Genomic DNA, 15,671 nt, shown 5'->3' on the forward strand with positions numbered 1-15,671 from the left:
CGAAAACGAATCCGAAACCGACCAAAAACAAACAAAAGAAACCGAAACCCAACCCGTCCAGTGCTCCGAAACTGACCAAAAAGAAACAAAGGATACCAAAACCCAACCCGTCCAGTGCGAAAACTCATGTCGGCTCGAAACCTAAACCGAACTCGTTCCAATCCAAAACCCGTTTCAACCCAAGCTTGCCACATTTCCTTAAAACACTAACCCAAATGGACCCATTTATTTAAATTTGTTGACCCATTTTGACCCGAAAATAAGGTGGAATTTTAAGTGGCTCTTGACATATCTTATTAAAATCTATGACCCAAACCAACCCATATGATTTTTAAAACAACCCAAATTAACCCATTTAAAATGGTTTGGGTCAAGATTGCCACCCCTATACTAAAAATAATAGAACGAAACTTTTAATTTTTGAATTTGTAAATTTTCAATTGTGTTGATTTTGTGTACACTACATCCTAGTTTTCTAGCTAGATCCTCTTAATTATTAATAAATTATTTCTTTTACAAAAGTTATATTAATTTGTAATATGTTAGTAACAGACTGACCGACTTCTAGGAGAGTAGGAGAAGTCTGATCTCATTAATGTGTATCAGCTTGTCTCAGATCGAAGTCATCGAACTTACATAACAGACGCAGGCCCCTACTCTCTCTCTCTCTCTCTCTCTCTCTCTCTATATATATATATATGTACATTCATTGAATATGTAATTACGAAGTTTTTAATACATCTTAGACATATAATTTAAGAAATAATTAAAGTCTTAACGAAATTATTATTCTGTCTAGTGTAGCTTTTGCATCACTGAATCACTGGTATCAAACATAAAAACAGTAGTTTGATATCCATATATATATAATAATTGATTTGATATGCAATTTAGTAATATCTACAATTGATTTGTTTATAGAAATAAAAGAGTAATAAATAATTCGAGGGGAAAGGTGTCAGGTTCAGATTCTTACCTACACAAATATTCCTGACTCTTTGTGTGTGTGTCGACTATTCAAATTTCGAAAAGGTTTTGTGGTGGGCACGATGCTTATGTTTTGACCTCTTTCATTTTTTTTTTAAATAAAAAAGTTATTAGATATTGAAACTACTTCTATATTAGACTATTAGTAAACAACTACTTGCATTCAACCAGCGTGCTTCGAGAGGAATGTGGTCGGAACTCCATCGATATTAGTTCGGTCCAGTTTGTTTATCAGGCAAGGTACCGGCATTCGCTGTGGCATTTGATGAACGTAAAAAGAACGCAAGCAATAAAATTAAATTAATTAGAATATAAACCATTGGATTTAAAAAATGATTTTGTAAAATAATAAAATAACTAACTAAAAAACAAAACAAGAAAAAAAAATAGATAAAAAAAAGAAAGGCAAGAAGAAAACCATATCGGAATTAGAAGGGGAAGATGGGGAAGGGAGGGTTGGTAGTCAAACTCGGCTAACTTAAGTGAAGGACATGTGCCTCAATCATCAGGCAACAATGACTCGTCTAGTGATATTCATGTCAACCATTATTTGTAAATTGTAATAGGGTATAAAATAAGCACCTGTGACTCGTCTAAAGAATAAGTAGAAAAAAAATCTTGTTTTGCAACTCGCATGTTTAGTTTTCAAGACACGCAAAATAGCTAATCAAGTTTCTAGCCAAGGTGACCATAGTTAACTCCCTCATTTGGCAAGTAATCCAATTTCGCGGGGGGGGGGGGGGTGATTTCTTGGGTACTCATCGTAGGTAGGTGAAGCCGAGTGGGTATATCGTCACCACTGAAATATTACGCACTAACTTACGAATGCCCCAACCATGCAATAAGAATTCCTGCGCCCTTGAGTCTCATTTTAGAAGCTTGCACAACCGTCGCGACGTCAAGGTTGGGGATCTCTGGGGCTTCATTGCTGAATTTGTTGACATAATCCCTAAGGGGTTCATCTTTATGCTATGTTACTCTATACAGATCACTAGTTAACCTTTCAAAACTTCTACTGTAAGAAAATTAGTTATTAAACAGATTAATTAAATGAGCAAAAGACTTAGTAGAAAAAGGAGGAACACTTAGGAGCCATTTCAACGCAGCTCCGGTTAAGTTGAGCCAAAGCCTTTGCATAAGCAGGCTTCCTTGAGATTCTGAGGTATGGGTTGATCTCCATCCTTTCTTGACATTGGGCAATATGTTCTTTAGGATCCGTGGTTCCATCATACAACTTCATGCTTGGAGTTTGGAATCGCTTCAAGATCTCAGCATCACATATGAAGGGGTGCGAATCTTGAGATCCTATGACTGCTTGGAACTAGAGATTAATTCTTTGACTCTTTGCAACTCCTTCTGTACCATTGGGCTAATACCTGAATCCTGCGCAACATTATGGTTAGTCATAGACATAATAACACTATTGAAATTATCAGTATCAGGAATCCTAGCTGGGGATCACACATTATTAAAGTATGTCGGGAAGTTAGGACTAAAAGTTTATGTAATGTTTAATTTATGTCATTTTGAATTATGTGATGTGTACTTTTTGTATTTTTTTCAACTAATGTAAGTTTGATTGTCATATTTTAAATGTTTGTAAATGTTATATCTAAAAAATATTTTATATTTAAAATAATTAAACTTTAAAAATAATTTATCAAAATAAAATTCGATGATGAAAATAAACGTAAAAGGTGGCGGTTATGTGAATATATAATATATAGGGGGTATTATCCTAAAAACAAGTAGTTTCCTAGAAAGACTATAAATAAATCATAGTTATTGGATCATGTTAATCAACGGTTGAGATTTAAAATTACCAAAAACCGACATAGTTTTCAAGAATTGTTCTTTCACCATAGATTATAATGCCACGTGTCAAAAATCTATTGGTTCTTACAATTCCTTGGAAACTCCTTATTTTTATTTGAACCCTTGTGTGTGTGTGTGTATAATTTTCAAAGAATGACTAGAAATCTGATATGAATGACACGTTGTGTATATATTCGTTGTTGTCCGAACTATTAGACTTCAAGTCGTTGAAGATGTTGCAAGTAAAAAACTTAAGTAATTTGAGTTGAAGATGCCATTGACTTGTAAATTGTTTCGTTCATGAATGCTAAATGGGCAAGTTACAAAATGTCAATTGAATTACAATTTTGTAATTATCTTGCAACGTTTGAAAAGGAATATTTCTGGATTAACTATGAATTATAAAAGGTCTGTAAACATATATACTTCTTTCTAATGTTGTTTTTGAATCTTTTAATCTTCCTTTAAAAAAAGTTAGTATTGTACTTTTGGTCATCTTTATCTCCTATTTGTCTGGCTAAAAAGATGATGGTGAGAGTCCAGCAACTACAAGGACAGAGAACGTCATATTTTCTGTCCCAATCTATCCATGGCAAAAAGGACCCTTTGTGTTAGTCACTACTTCCAAACTACAACTCGAATTAAAGATTTATAAAAGTTTGTTTCAATAATCAATATCGTATTCAACTATTGCAAAGTGTAAGAATGTGCCAACTATATAAGGTTAGAAGATCGATAGAAGATCAAGGTTACAAATATACACCGGATTTTGTTCGATATCGTTGAAGCCAATTTCTGATGGTTTACTATTGCGATCTTCTAACCTTGATATGCATACTTATCGATGACTACGGGACAAGATGTCTGAATGATCGATGTTATCCCATTGGATATGCTATGTTCTTCGGACTAATCTGATCATGAGTTAGAACATTAAGAAACAACATATGGTTGCTCGATCAAATCGTGAGGCTAAATGCCATACCTTATACCCATGTGATTTTCTATTGGGTTATGCATGAACTTATGAGTCACGCCTATGTCGTCCTTGTTTACCCACTCTATATTGTGAATATATTACGACAAATATTTAACATAAATGCGGTTTTTATCAGCGTGTGATAGATCTTAAGATCGTCTCACACTTTACTATAAATATGCTTTAAGCACATACCAGGGTTATCTATGGGCTTATAGTTGTCGAGATTGTTGTTCGTGTAGGAAAAGTATTATCTTTTGCTATATTTGCATGCTTCTTTTCAAGCTTGACTATGCTGCACACTTTAGCTTGCCAGTAGAGGTTAAAGTCAATTTAGTAAGTTTAGTCAAAATCAGTTTGTTGACTAATAATTTTCAATTTTAGTTGTTACATTTATGTTATTTGTAATTCCATAAATATGAATTGATATAATGTGAAATCTAATACGATATCATTATCTATAAGGTTATTCACTATTGTGGAGGGGGGGAGGGGTTAAAGCCCATCCACAGTTTTACGTCATCGTCATGTGAGCACTGAGGGTTTTAAAGCCTCAAACTATAATGTTTCTCTATGATTTAACACCCCGAGAGACTTAAATTTTTTTTTCCTTTACATAAAACAAACAAACCTAACAATAAAATAAAATAATAAGAAAAAACAAACTAAATTAAATTTAAAAACATATAAAAAATTAGAAAAGGTTAAAAATATTTTTAGTCGTAGTCATCATTTTGCTTGTTCCTCCAAAGATGTTCAACCGAACCCGATCGAAGATTGTGATTCGTTTCCATTCTTCGTGTTCTTAATAAATTAGCAAGTTTCTCATCATGGTTTAGTGTTGAGATCAACTCTGGTTCATCGTTGTACTCGTCTGGACAAATTGCTCTACCGAGTCCTCCAATATCATATCATGCAAGATAATACAAGTGTACATTATGTTTCTTAACTCATCCATTTGGTGAAAACGAGCCGGTTGTCTAATGATAGACCAACGTTGCTTTAATAGCCGAAGGCTCTTTCGATGTCCTTTCTTGCAGACTCATGTTTTTTCTTGAAATATTGACGCTCATCGTCATTCGGGCACGTAAAGCTAAGAACCACGGTGGCCCACTCCGGATAAATATCGTCGACCAGATAATATCCATATTCGCAGTTGACATCATTTGTGGAAAATGAAGTGTCAAGCGCAACTTTGTCTATGATGTGGTATAAAACAAGGGACGAATGTATCACAGCTATATCATTGTTTACACCAGTCATCCCAAAAAAAGCATGTCGTTTCCAAAGATCAAATGATGCAATCGCCTCAAGCATTGTTAGGCCATCATAATCACCAGATGATATTTACCTTGCCAAGCAATCGGGCAGGCTTTCCAAGGCCAGTGTGTGCAATCAAGGCTATTAAGCATCCCGGGAAAACCGTGTCTTTGTTGATGAACCTCATATATTTTTTATGCCACTTTGAGTCAGCTTTCTCAAATATTTTTTTACCACATAGTTGATTAATACATAATATTAATAAGTTTAATAAAATTTATAAAATTTACACTAAAAATAAGAAGGTTTAGATAAATAATCAAAATGTTAATGATACTCACATTTGCAGAACGTGTGAAGGGCTTCACGACTCACTGTCCCCGACATTTATAAATACTCTTCGATGACGTCACTCGTAGTCCTGTACGCTAGTTGACGAATCGCCGCCGTGCATTTTTGCATAAGACTAAATTCTGGTTTACCTTTCGCGTCCTCCCGTTGTTGGAAAAATGCATAATGGCGTTCCAAATCACAAACATTTCATAAAAGTAGTTGGCGACTCATCTGTAAACGGCGCCGAAATCGTTCCAAATCAAAAATCAGGTATGGCGAAAAATAATCTCTTATCAACCGGTCATGAGCACCTACACGATCCCGTTGAATATGGGGTCGTCTTGTTCGTGGTTGTGAGCTTTCGCAATGCTCGACTAAGAGTTTGGCAGCCTCTCGAATTGCACTAAATATCGCGTCATCCTCTGAATTTGAATCCATTGGGATAGGGGTAATAGTCGGGTGTCGAAAATGAGTCGGAAGACATAATTTGGAGAAAATGCTATAAGTTTTAAAGAAGTGAATGAGATGTTTGTGAAAATTGAGTGAATAAGGGATATATATATATATATAAGACAGAATTACAAATTTTGTCCTTTAAAAAAAGCCAAATTACGGTTCGTGTCCTTTTTTTAGTTTCCTTGCAGGCGGTGTCCTTTAAACATTTTTTTCCTACACGTTACGTCCTTTACGCTAACTGGGTTAGAAAAACTCAGTTAAGTATGGCATGTGCCAGACATGTGATGGGCATAATTGTAATTTTAATGTATCTTTAAATTTAAAAAAAGAAAAGAAAAGAAAATATATATATATATATATATATATATATATATATAATACCTTCCCCTCCTTTCTCTCTTCTTTCTCTCTAAGCCACCACCATTGCTATAAATTCCGGCCACCATACCTCTACCCACCTTGTTACAAATTCCATTCAACCCACCACCACCACCTCCTCTCCATAACCCCACCTACTCTCCTCCGTAATATCCAACCTCCTACTCCCCACCATCGCCGTCAACAACCCATCTCCAACCACCACCACCACCTCCTCTCCATTTCACAAACCGCAGCCACACTTTCCGTTCACAAACGCAAACGATCCCTATCACCCGAACCCGACCCATCCTTTTCCAAAACCCCTATCCGAAAACCCTATTCACCTAACCTACCCACTGACCGTCACCTAACCCGATTTTCCGGCGACACTGACATGTTAAAGTCTCCACCCGACCCCTACCATTGCCTGTTATAGTCACTTAACCCGATTTTCCGGCGAGCCCACTTAACCTAACAGATCTGAGATCCGGGCGAGATTCGGGTAAGATGTTATGATTAGACCACTTAACCTAACAGATCTGGTTATGTCTGATCATGTTAACGGTGGTGGTGGTTGTTTTCGACGAGATTCGGGCAGATCTCGAACCACCAATGGTTGTTTCCGGCGAGATTCGGGCAGATCTCGAAGCTATTATTATTTTCTTGCGAGCTCTGAGAAAGGGGGTTGGTTTGGTGGTGGTCACGGCTGAGAGAAGGAGGTTGGTAGTGGTGGTGGTTTAGAGAGAGAAGAAGACAAGAAGAGAGAGAGTGTGTGTATGTTTATACACTTCGTTGAAAAGACCAAAATGCCCTCACATGCCATGCACATGTTGTCATTTAACTGAGTTTTTCTAACCCAGTTAGCGTAAAGGACGTAACGTGTAGGGAAAAAATGTTTAAAGTACACCGCCTGCAAAGAAACTTAACAAAGGACACGAACCGTAAATTGACTTTTTTTAAAGGACAAAATTTGTAATTGGGTCTATATATAACACATACATACATATAATTTTGGAGATTTTTTTATATGAGGAGGGCCCACATATTCACCCTATAGCGCCGGTCTTGGTGAGCCCCCCCCCCCCCCCCCCTCCTCTTTTGGACGCCCCTAAGTTAGCACCCCTCAGCGGTGTTCAGACCCAAAGCCACCCGAACCCCACACATAGCGAACCGCCTAAGATATTGTTTGCAAACTATAGTATATTACTTTGAACATTGATTTTTCTTCACAAGAAAATATTCTTGAATGAGAGTGTTGGATACATGTTCTTCATCAATTCTATATTAATTAATATCTCGGGGCGGGTCAAAATTATGATAATTGTATACCTTGACGTCCGAACTAATTTTTGGAAAACTTAAACGACTAGTCATATTTAAGCTTGATTAACGTGGTGCGCGCTCTCATAGTGCCGAGACTTCATGTTTGCTTGCTTATAAATGCACCCATCACTATACATCAAAGTTGTGCACAGACATTCAATGATGTTAATAAGAGTTCTTGTATGTGCACACTATACATAACTCCTGGTCTTGAGATGAATTCTGAAATGAGTTTACATATAAGTTTAAGCAATGAACAATCACAGGACAACTCTCCTTTGACATGTTAATATAGCAAAACTAGTGATCAATATACATGCCAATAGAGAGTAGTCCTGTAAGTTATCATTGCTTCAAGCCGGCTCTTATATCTACTCCATTGGCTCTTTGACTTTTTAGTTCAGGTCTATAATGACTTTTGATGGTTTGACCATCTATAGTTTCTTTTTTATGCAGTTGGTAATGGGATAAACCATCTTAGAATTGGTATATGCCCAAATGTGGACATTTATGCATTCCTAAAAGTGACTTTTTTTTCTCATTCTTCGCATGACCTTTATTCTTCTATTGATTCCAGAGCATTAATTTCTGAGATATTTGTTGACTTGTTAAAAAGCAAAAGAGAAAAATAAAAGATGCTTCAAAACTTATTAAATATTTTTTTAATTGTATTTCATCGTATTATCTTATCAAATTTAAAACCGAGATACAAATTCCAATAGAACCCAACTAGATTTTGTCTTCACAGTTGTAATAAAATAAAATACATCATCACATGCACTTAACTCTCTTTAAAATTTAATAAATTAAATTAAAAAAAAAGTAAATTATGATAATCATAGTAAAAGTTTTATAACAGATCAAGTACTTATAAACCTAATATATAAAAAAATCAAAAAGGTTTATAGTAATAGATGTAATTAGTTAACCATCTCCACTTAAATATATAGTATAATATAACATAAATTTGACATATTTCATTTACTACTTTCTTAGAATTGCCGATCTTTCCCCTAGCATTTTAATCCCCATATACCTGAAATAATAATTATAAAAAAAATTAATTAGTTTGCTTTATATAAAAATAAAAGAAAATTACGATTAACAAATACCTCCCAAGCATCATCATAGTAGCTTGAGGATTTGTACCGGGAGAATTCAAAAGAGTTGAACTATCAGTAACACGCAGTACGCCAACACCGATAACTTTATAGTTGTGATCAACAACTCTATCGACTTGACAACCTCCGTGATAATGCCATATAGTCATCACAGTGTCTTTGCAATATTGCTCTAGGTCAAATGGGGCACTCACATGTCTAGGTCTCATATTCAGAGGTAAAGCAACCATCAGAGCAAACAAATCTTAATCGGTAGCAAAGGATCACGAAAATTTGACAATGGTTTCGATTCCAACACCTTTACAATAGTTTGCATGCCGTCAACACATGATTGAAGGTCTCTAGGGTCCTTAAAGTAGTTAAATGTGACTTTAGGGTTATCACTTGGATTTTTAGTAACAAGCTCGAGCTCACCAAAAGAGAGTGGACCCGTCACCTTTTCAAGGATCAACCCGGCGTTAAGTCCTGATAGATCCAAGTTGAAGCGATGTCCGATAATCGATTTGATCTTGTCAAGACTTGTGTTCTGAAATACATATCAATCACATTTAACTATAAACTTCTTGGAAATGTTGTTCTTAGAAAAGTGGACATGTCACATTAAACACCTGTTTAGCAAAAAGACCAAATTTTGAACCCAGTTTTTCGAGCAATGACAAATTAATATGTGTACTGGCAGTTTCGACGAAGCTCCCGAGTCGGGTAATACCCACAACCTCAATCAGTGAAATCTCTACGGGTTGGCGTGAAGGGACGAGTACTATATTCATTGGGTTATCAGATAGGCCTTGTCCAACCATGGGCTGATCCAATAGCACCTTGATTCCATGGTCTAATAGATGTTTGGAAGGCCCAATACTACTCAACATCAGCAACTGTGGGCTACCAAGTGTGCCCGCGGATAATATGGCTTCATTAAACATTGATCCTTCACTTAAAACTGCCACATGCTTTTTCCCTTTCATATCCTCGTACGACACTCCAGTAGCTCTTAGCTCTACATAATTAAAATAATGCAAGTATTATACTGCAATCTAAATACATATGTTAATTATATTTAACTGCTCAAAGTTTATTTTTGGGATGCAAAAAGAACCTGAATCCAATAATCAAACTCGAAATAATCAGGATGAGAAATGGGATGGGCATTCAGGTAGGCGGTAGCATATATGATATGAGATTGGTTTAACAATTTTTACTGGCATGATATAAGTGATATCATTACCCAATTTAATTACCTGAAACATGCATAACCATTTATACAATCGAGACCTACAACCATTTTCCTTTTATATTATATTTTCCTTTTGTCTTTGGTTGAGGGAATAATCTACTATTTCACTAATTTTAAGTTGTTATATTTCTAGTTTCCTTGGTGATAAAATTATAAAAATATTACAATAGTTAGAATTCTACATATTTGACTATTTGGAGTAATTACCTGACAAACACTTAACGCTATTTGGACACGATATAAGACACGATTTCACAATCAGACGAGATTACCGAAATCACATTTTCATCACTAATCTATTTTCATACATTTCAACAATCTTTATAGTTTTTGTTTGAAAATTATAATGAATTGATCTTATAGTGTTGAACATGCTAATTATTTATGATTCTTTTAATGAATCGGAAAACTGGAGTTCCACTAACCCAACCAGACATGTTTCGACCCATACTAAAAATGATTTGTTTCAACGTGTTGAGAAATAGCAAAACTAAGAAGTTAATGCCATAATTGCCATCTACTACTTACTATCCATATGTAATATATATATATATATTAGATTTTATCCCTGTATTACGAGGGTTATTTTACATTATTCGTTTTTAATATTTATATATGTATATTTGGATTTTAATTTTATTTATTGTAAGAAAGTTAATAATTAATATACTTAAGGTTTGATGATAAAACGGTTTCACAAATAAATGATATGTTATAATTCGGTTTAAAAGCTATCTGGGTTTGGTGATACCCATTACCCATTTATTTTATTTATTATAAAATTGTTTCTTAATTATAAATAATTTTTTTTAAATAAAATAGAATATTAATTTTTAGTATATCATGGCTTGAGAGAATGGTTGTTTTACATTTTTCATTTTTTAATATTTATTTTTTGGATTTTAATTTTATTTATTGTAAAAAAGTTAATAATATACTTAGGGTTTGATAATGAAAGGGTTTCATAAATAAATGATATGTCATAACCCGTTTAAAAGCTATCTGGATTTGGTGACCCATGACCCGCTTATGTTTTTTTACTATAAAATTGTTTACTAATTATAAATAATATTTTTTTCTTTTTAAATTGAATATTAAATTTTAGTATATCCCTATTTTATAGGATTTTAATATCAAATAATTGGTAAGATTAATTTTAATTTAATGAGATGTTATAACCCGTTTAAGAGCTATCTGGTTTTGATAAGACCCATACCTATGAATTTGGGTTAAATCAATGAGAGACCATTTAAAATCAAACAATCTGGTGGCTTCCATAAAAGGGGGGAGCGACCATCGCGATATGTAGGATTTTAGGGTTTTCGTTTATATATATATATATATATATATATATATATGACGAGCGTAGAATTTAATGTTGTTACCATTGGCTTTGAATAAAATTTGGTGCACCGTTGCATTCAAGTGTACAGTTATGTTGCTTGGATCAGCATACTCTAACAAATCAGCAGCCGTGTGTCTCTTCCCGTTCTGGTCAAAAATGCTACCGCCAACTTTAGTCCCGTATATATGTTCATAAGTAAACCCGTTATTCGGCACCACTCCGGCCTCCAACAGACCGTCTTTCACCGCATTCTGCCATGGCAACACCTTTGGCTCAAACACGACCTTATTTTCCACCCACTCGTACGACTCTTTCACCACGTTCGAGTCCCACCCTGCTTTGTTAACAAAGTCGGGACTCGCCCCAGTGAAAAAACCAGCATTGAGCGCGGACCCACCGCCCAAAACACAAGCCCTTTGGTTGACCACCCCGTCTGTGGACACGAACGTCTGAGAGGCAGACGTTGGATCGAGGTTTACAAGGGTGTCGATAAAGCCGTTAATGTGGTTGATGGATGGGATGCCGTAGGGTAGATCACCTCTTTCGAGGAGTAGAACCTTTGCGCCTTGTGAAAGTGTTGCCGCCAATGCACATCCGGACGTTCCACCTTCTACTACAATGTAGTCGTACGATGTGGTATCCGGGGCTTGAGTGGCGTCTTTCGCAAATGTGGAATATGGAGCTGCAGTGAAAATAATTAAAGTGTAACTACTTGACTTATCAGAAACGGATAGCGACGAGCTTTTTCTCGTTTGCCTTCTATTTCGAGGACGATGTAATAATATATGTAATTACCTTTTTCGGAGGTTGAAGTAGAAGCAAAAATGAAGATGATGGTAAATATAAACGAAGATGCATGAGACATTACGGAGGTCCACCGGTAGCTGAGATCCATGGTGGATTTGACTGATGCTAACAAATTGAATGATGTAGAAATGTGAATTATTATATGAAAGGGAAGGATTGGTAGATGTTGACTATATTGGAAGTCGATGAACAACCATCCTTTATTCTAGTGACGACAACATTCATATTATATGTAAATTAAGGCAAACTTATCGACGTGGTATACACACGTAATAATAAATGCAATATACTTTTTGTGGGAAAAGTTAAAAGGAAATGGATGCAAAACGAGAGCCATGAGAAAAATCTGTGGTAAAAGAAAACCTTAAAAAGAATTTAAAAAATTATAATAAAAAAATCATAACTCAAAATACAAATAGAAACCGAAAAAATTTAAAAAAAAACTACAATGATTCACCCGTCATTCCCGTTAAAAAAACGCCGAAAAGTCGCAAACGAAAAAACATATTGACGAAACTGAACAAAAGACACAATTATAGCTGAAAAAAGACAAAATATAGCACAATGTCGAACAAAATATAACACAATGTTGAGTAATATAACACAATATCAAGAAAAAAAACACAATGTCAAGGAAAAAAGACACAATTAATGATGAAAATAAGCGCGAAACAAAATAACAAACAAAAAGACCCAGTGATCTTTTTCCCTCAACATTGTGTTTTCTTTTTAGAACAAGGAAAACGGTGAAAACATTTTTGTGTTTTTACTTTTTTTTGTTTTTTATTAAATTTTGAGTTATAATTTTTTATTATTTTTTTTTAAATTTTTTTGAGAGGTTTTTTTTATGTAGCTACAAATCCTTCTTATTTTTGTCCCCCTTTATGGAATAACTTGGCCCACTTTTTGTAATGGCAAGGTTTAAAAATGGTTAATTGAATAAAATCTTGATAAACCATATTTTAGTATTTTCCATTCTTACTCCGTTGAGGTGGTAAGGTAGTTTGAATGTATAATAGGAGGTTAAGTGTTCAATCGAGTAAAGTATAACATTTAGTAGTTAGGGTTTATGACTTTATTTCTTAAGAGTTATTGTTTATATAAGATCTGGAAGCGGGCTATGAATTGTTGACGTTATTCACGAAGAACCAATCTGATGATCGGGCGTTAGTAGACGAGTCTAGAGCCGGAGAGGTAGCGGCGAAGGAGCAGAGGGCAGTGGGTAATAACCGGTCTACATATGTGTGTGTGAGATTGTATTACCGCACTTTGGTTTGTAGCACAACTGGTGGAACATATATTTGTGAAATAGGACATGAATGCATAATGGATATGGACATATTATACATCACTTGATGTCGTTATATATAGAGCCATATATACACTTTTCCACTATGGATGCAATTTGTTTAATCTTTCAATCGTGAATTGTGCAATTATGTGCAGGTATTTTTAAGAGACTTTGTGACTATTGGCTATTGCCATGGCTTGCCTCATAAAAGTTCCTATATTATGCTCTTATTCAGGGTAATGGGTTCGTTTGTTTATCACTTGTTATGGAATCAAAGGTGAATCATTTACCTTTGATTATGCATTTTTCTATTTAAGTTCTATAAGCTTCCGGTCCTTTTTATCACTGTTTGTAGCGACCCTTTATTTATGCAAAGCAAAGTAATATGCAATGTATGGTGATTTTTAATTAAAACTGTTTATATGCTTTTGAAAAATAAAAGCAATTCTGAAAAGCTTTAATTTGAAGTTTTCAAGCTTTAAATTGAAGATTTACCAAATAGCTTTTGTTTTTCAAAAATCAAATAAGCAAATAATAAGCAGTTTGATGAGGAAAGCTGCATATCCATGTGGTTTTGTGTATGCATGTTTTGTTGTTCAACATTCTGAAGTTTTTCACTCTACAATAATTATTTGAGAATTAAGCTACTTACTTGGGTTTCTTCCTATGCTTTGATTAGCACTATGTTCATGTTACTTTTAAAACTTTTATATTTTCATGATATATAACATGTTGGGATTGATAAAAAATTAATATTGGTTATTATAGCAACCGACTGTGAGTTGTGCGTAATGTTGGTTACGACCTACTGCAATAGCGCCAATAGGTAAGTCATGTGCATCCACATGGTCATTGTGTGAAGCTATTACCCCTGGCACATTGGTGCTACTTGTGATGAATGAAATCAAGACTGTTTCTTGGCGTGGCATAATCAGAAGACGACAGGTGCGACATTCTCCGTCTGCAACCTTTGTTGTAGCCATGGCGGTCTAATGGACAAACACGAGCCTAACAAATTGGTCAAATAATGGGTCAAAATAACGACTTTTGGTGTAAGAGTTCCCGATGATTAATCGATGCGTAAGGTACAAAGTTCATTTGCACAGAAAATCTTAAAAGCATAGGGTATAATAACATTTGCACACCAACTTGGATAATTTTGTGTATACAAATAAATTGTCATGCCACATCTTAAGATTGGTTTTGTTTAGGTTGTAATGATGCTTACCATCATACACGAACTCTTGAAACATAACTAATGGCTAGGATTAGTAAATCTAACGACAAATAAATAAATAACTAGATGGTTTGCCTTGTTCAAATCCGGCAATCTCGTCTCAAAATAAGGTTGCATGATCTCCGAGGCATCATGCACATAAATGTTATCTGTTCCCACTCCCAATTCGTTAGAAGATTGGCTTAAAATTCCCACCTAAAACGACATAATTGGAAAATACGTAAATTTTAACTCGAGATTAAGGTTGTGAATAGAGAGTTTCAAATATGTAATGTGAATTGTGAATTCTGAATGATAAACGATCGATTATAATAAGGAGAATCAAGCATCAAATCAATATAATTTCATATTTGAATTTATGTGTCGTGTATAGGTCTATATGTGACGGCATATAGAACCTTCAAAATTTCCACCATCGCAGGCATTAATTCACGGGTGGTAGCTTGTAACACCCCGGCTAAAGCGGAAACGTCTGAGTGTGACGTACAGATTGCTCAACCACACACGGCACTATTAGGTGACCATAATAACATTATTTCATTTAAATCTTCATGTAACACAAGTTTATCAAATAATACAAGTTTGTAACAAATAAATAATCAAATAATAAGTTTGTTCTTTGAATATCCTATAGGCATGCTATGTGTCTTCTAACTTTCATCCTCGTATCTTTAGACCTGTAACATATGTATAAAATAAATTCAGCTATGAACATAGCTGGTGAGATTCCCACAGTTTGATATAATACGTAAAAATCTTACAATTCATGGACAAGTGATAAACGAGCAAGTAAAGTCCTTTCCAGTTGGTAACAACCAACGTACTCGGATAATGAGGCCCTTTTCCACTCGATACAAATGGACCTGAGTGCAAAGGGGGGCGTATGATCATACTTATTGAGGCTACCACGTACAAGTAAATTCGAGCAAGTAATCAAGTAACACACAAGTCCATATATTGAATTGTAGTTTGTAAGAGAAATCGTAATACATTGAATTTGTAATAAGATACATATGCTACCCCAAAATATGAAAACGTTTAAAGAGGAGTTGTGAGAAACTCACCTTGAAATCGAAGATAAACTTGCAATATAAGCCGAAAACATGATAACAAAGCCGAAGTA

General features: G+C 34.9%; 1 pseudogene; it reads right to left on the bottom strand.

The window, feature by feature from the left end:
- Positions 1 to 8,497: 8,497 nt before the first annotated feature.
- Positions 8,498 to 12,108, bottom strand: LOC143532809 (protein HOTHEAD-like; annotated as a pseudogene).
- Between the last annotated feature and the right edge of the window lie 3,563 nt (positions 12,109 to 15,671).

This window comes from Bidens hawaiensis, unplaced genomic scaffold (genome assembly GCF_021521415.1).
Source record: "Bidens hawaiensis isolate Kalapana, Puna unplaced genomic scaffold, B.hawaiensis_p1.1 tig00009543_1, whole genome shotgun sequence".
Classification (NCBI taxonomy): Eukaryota; Viridiplantae; Streptophyta; class Magnoliopsida; order Asterales; family Asteraceae; genus Bidens; species Bidens hawaiensis.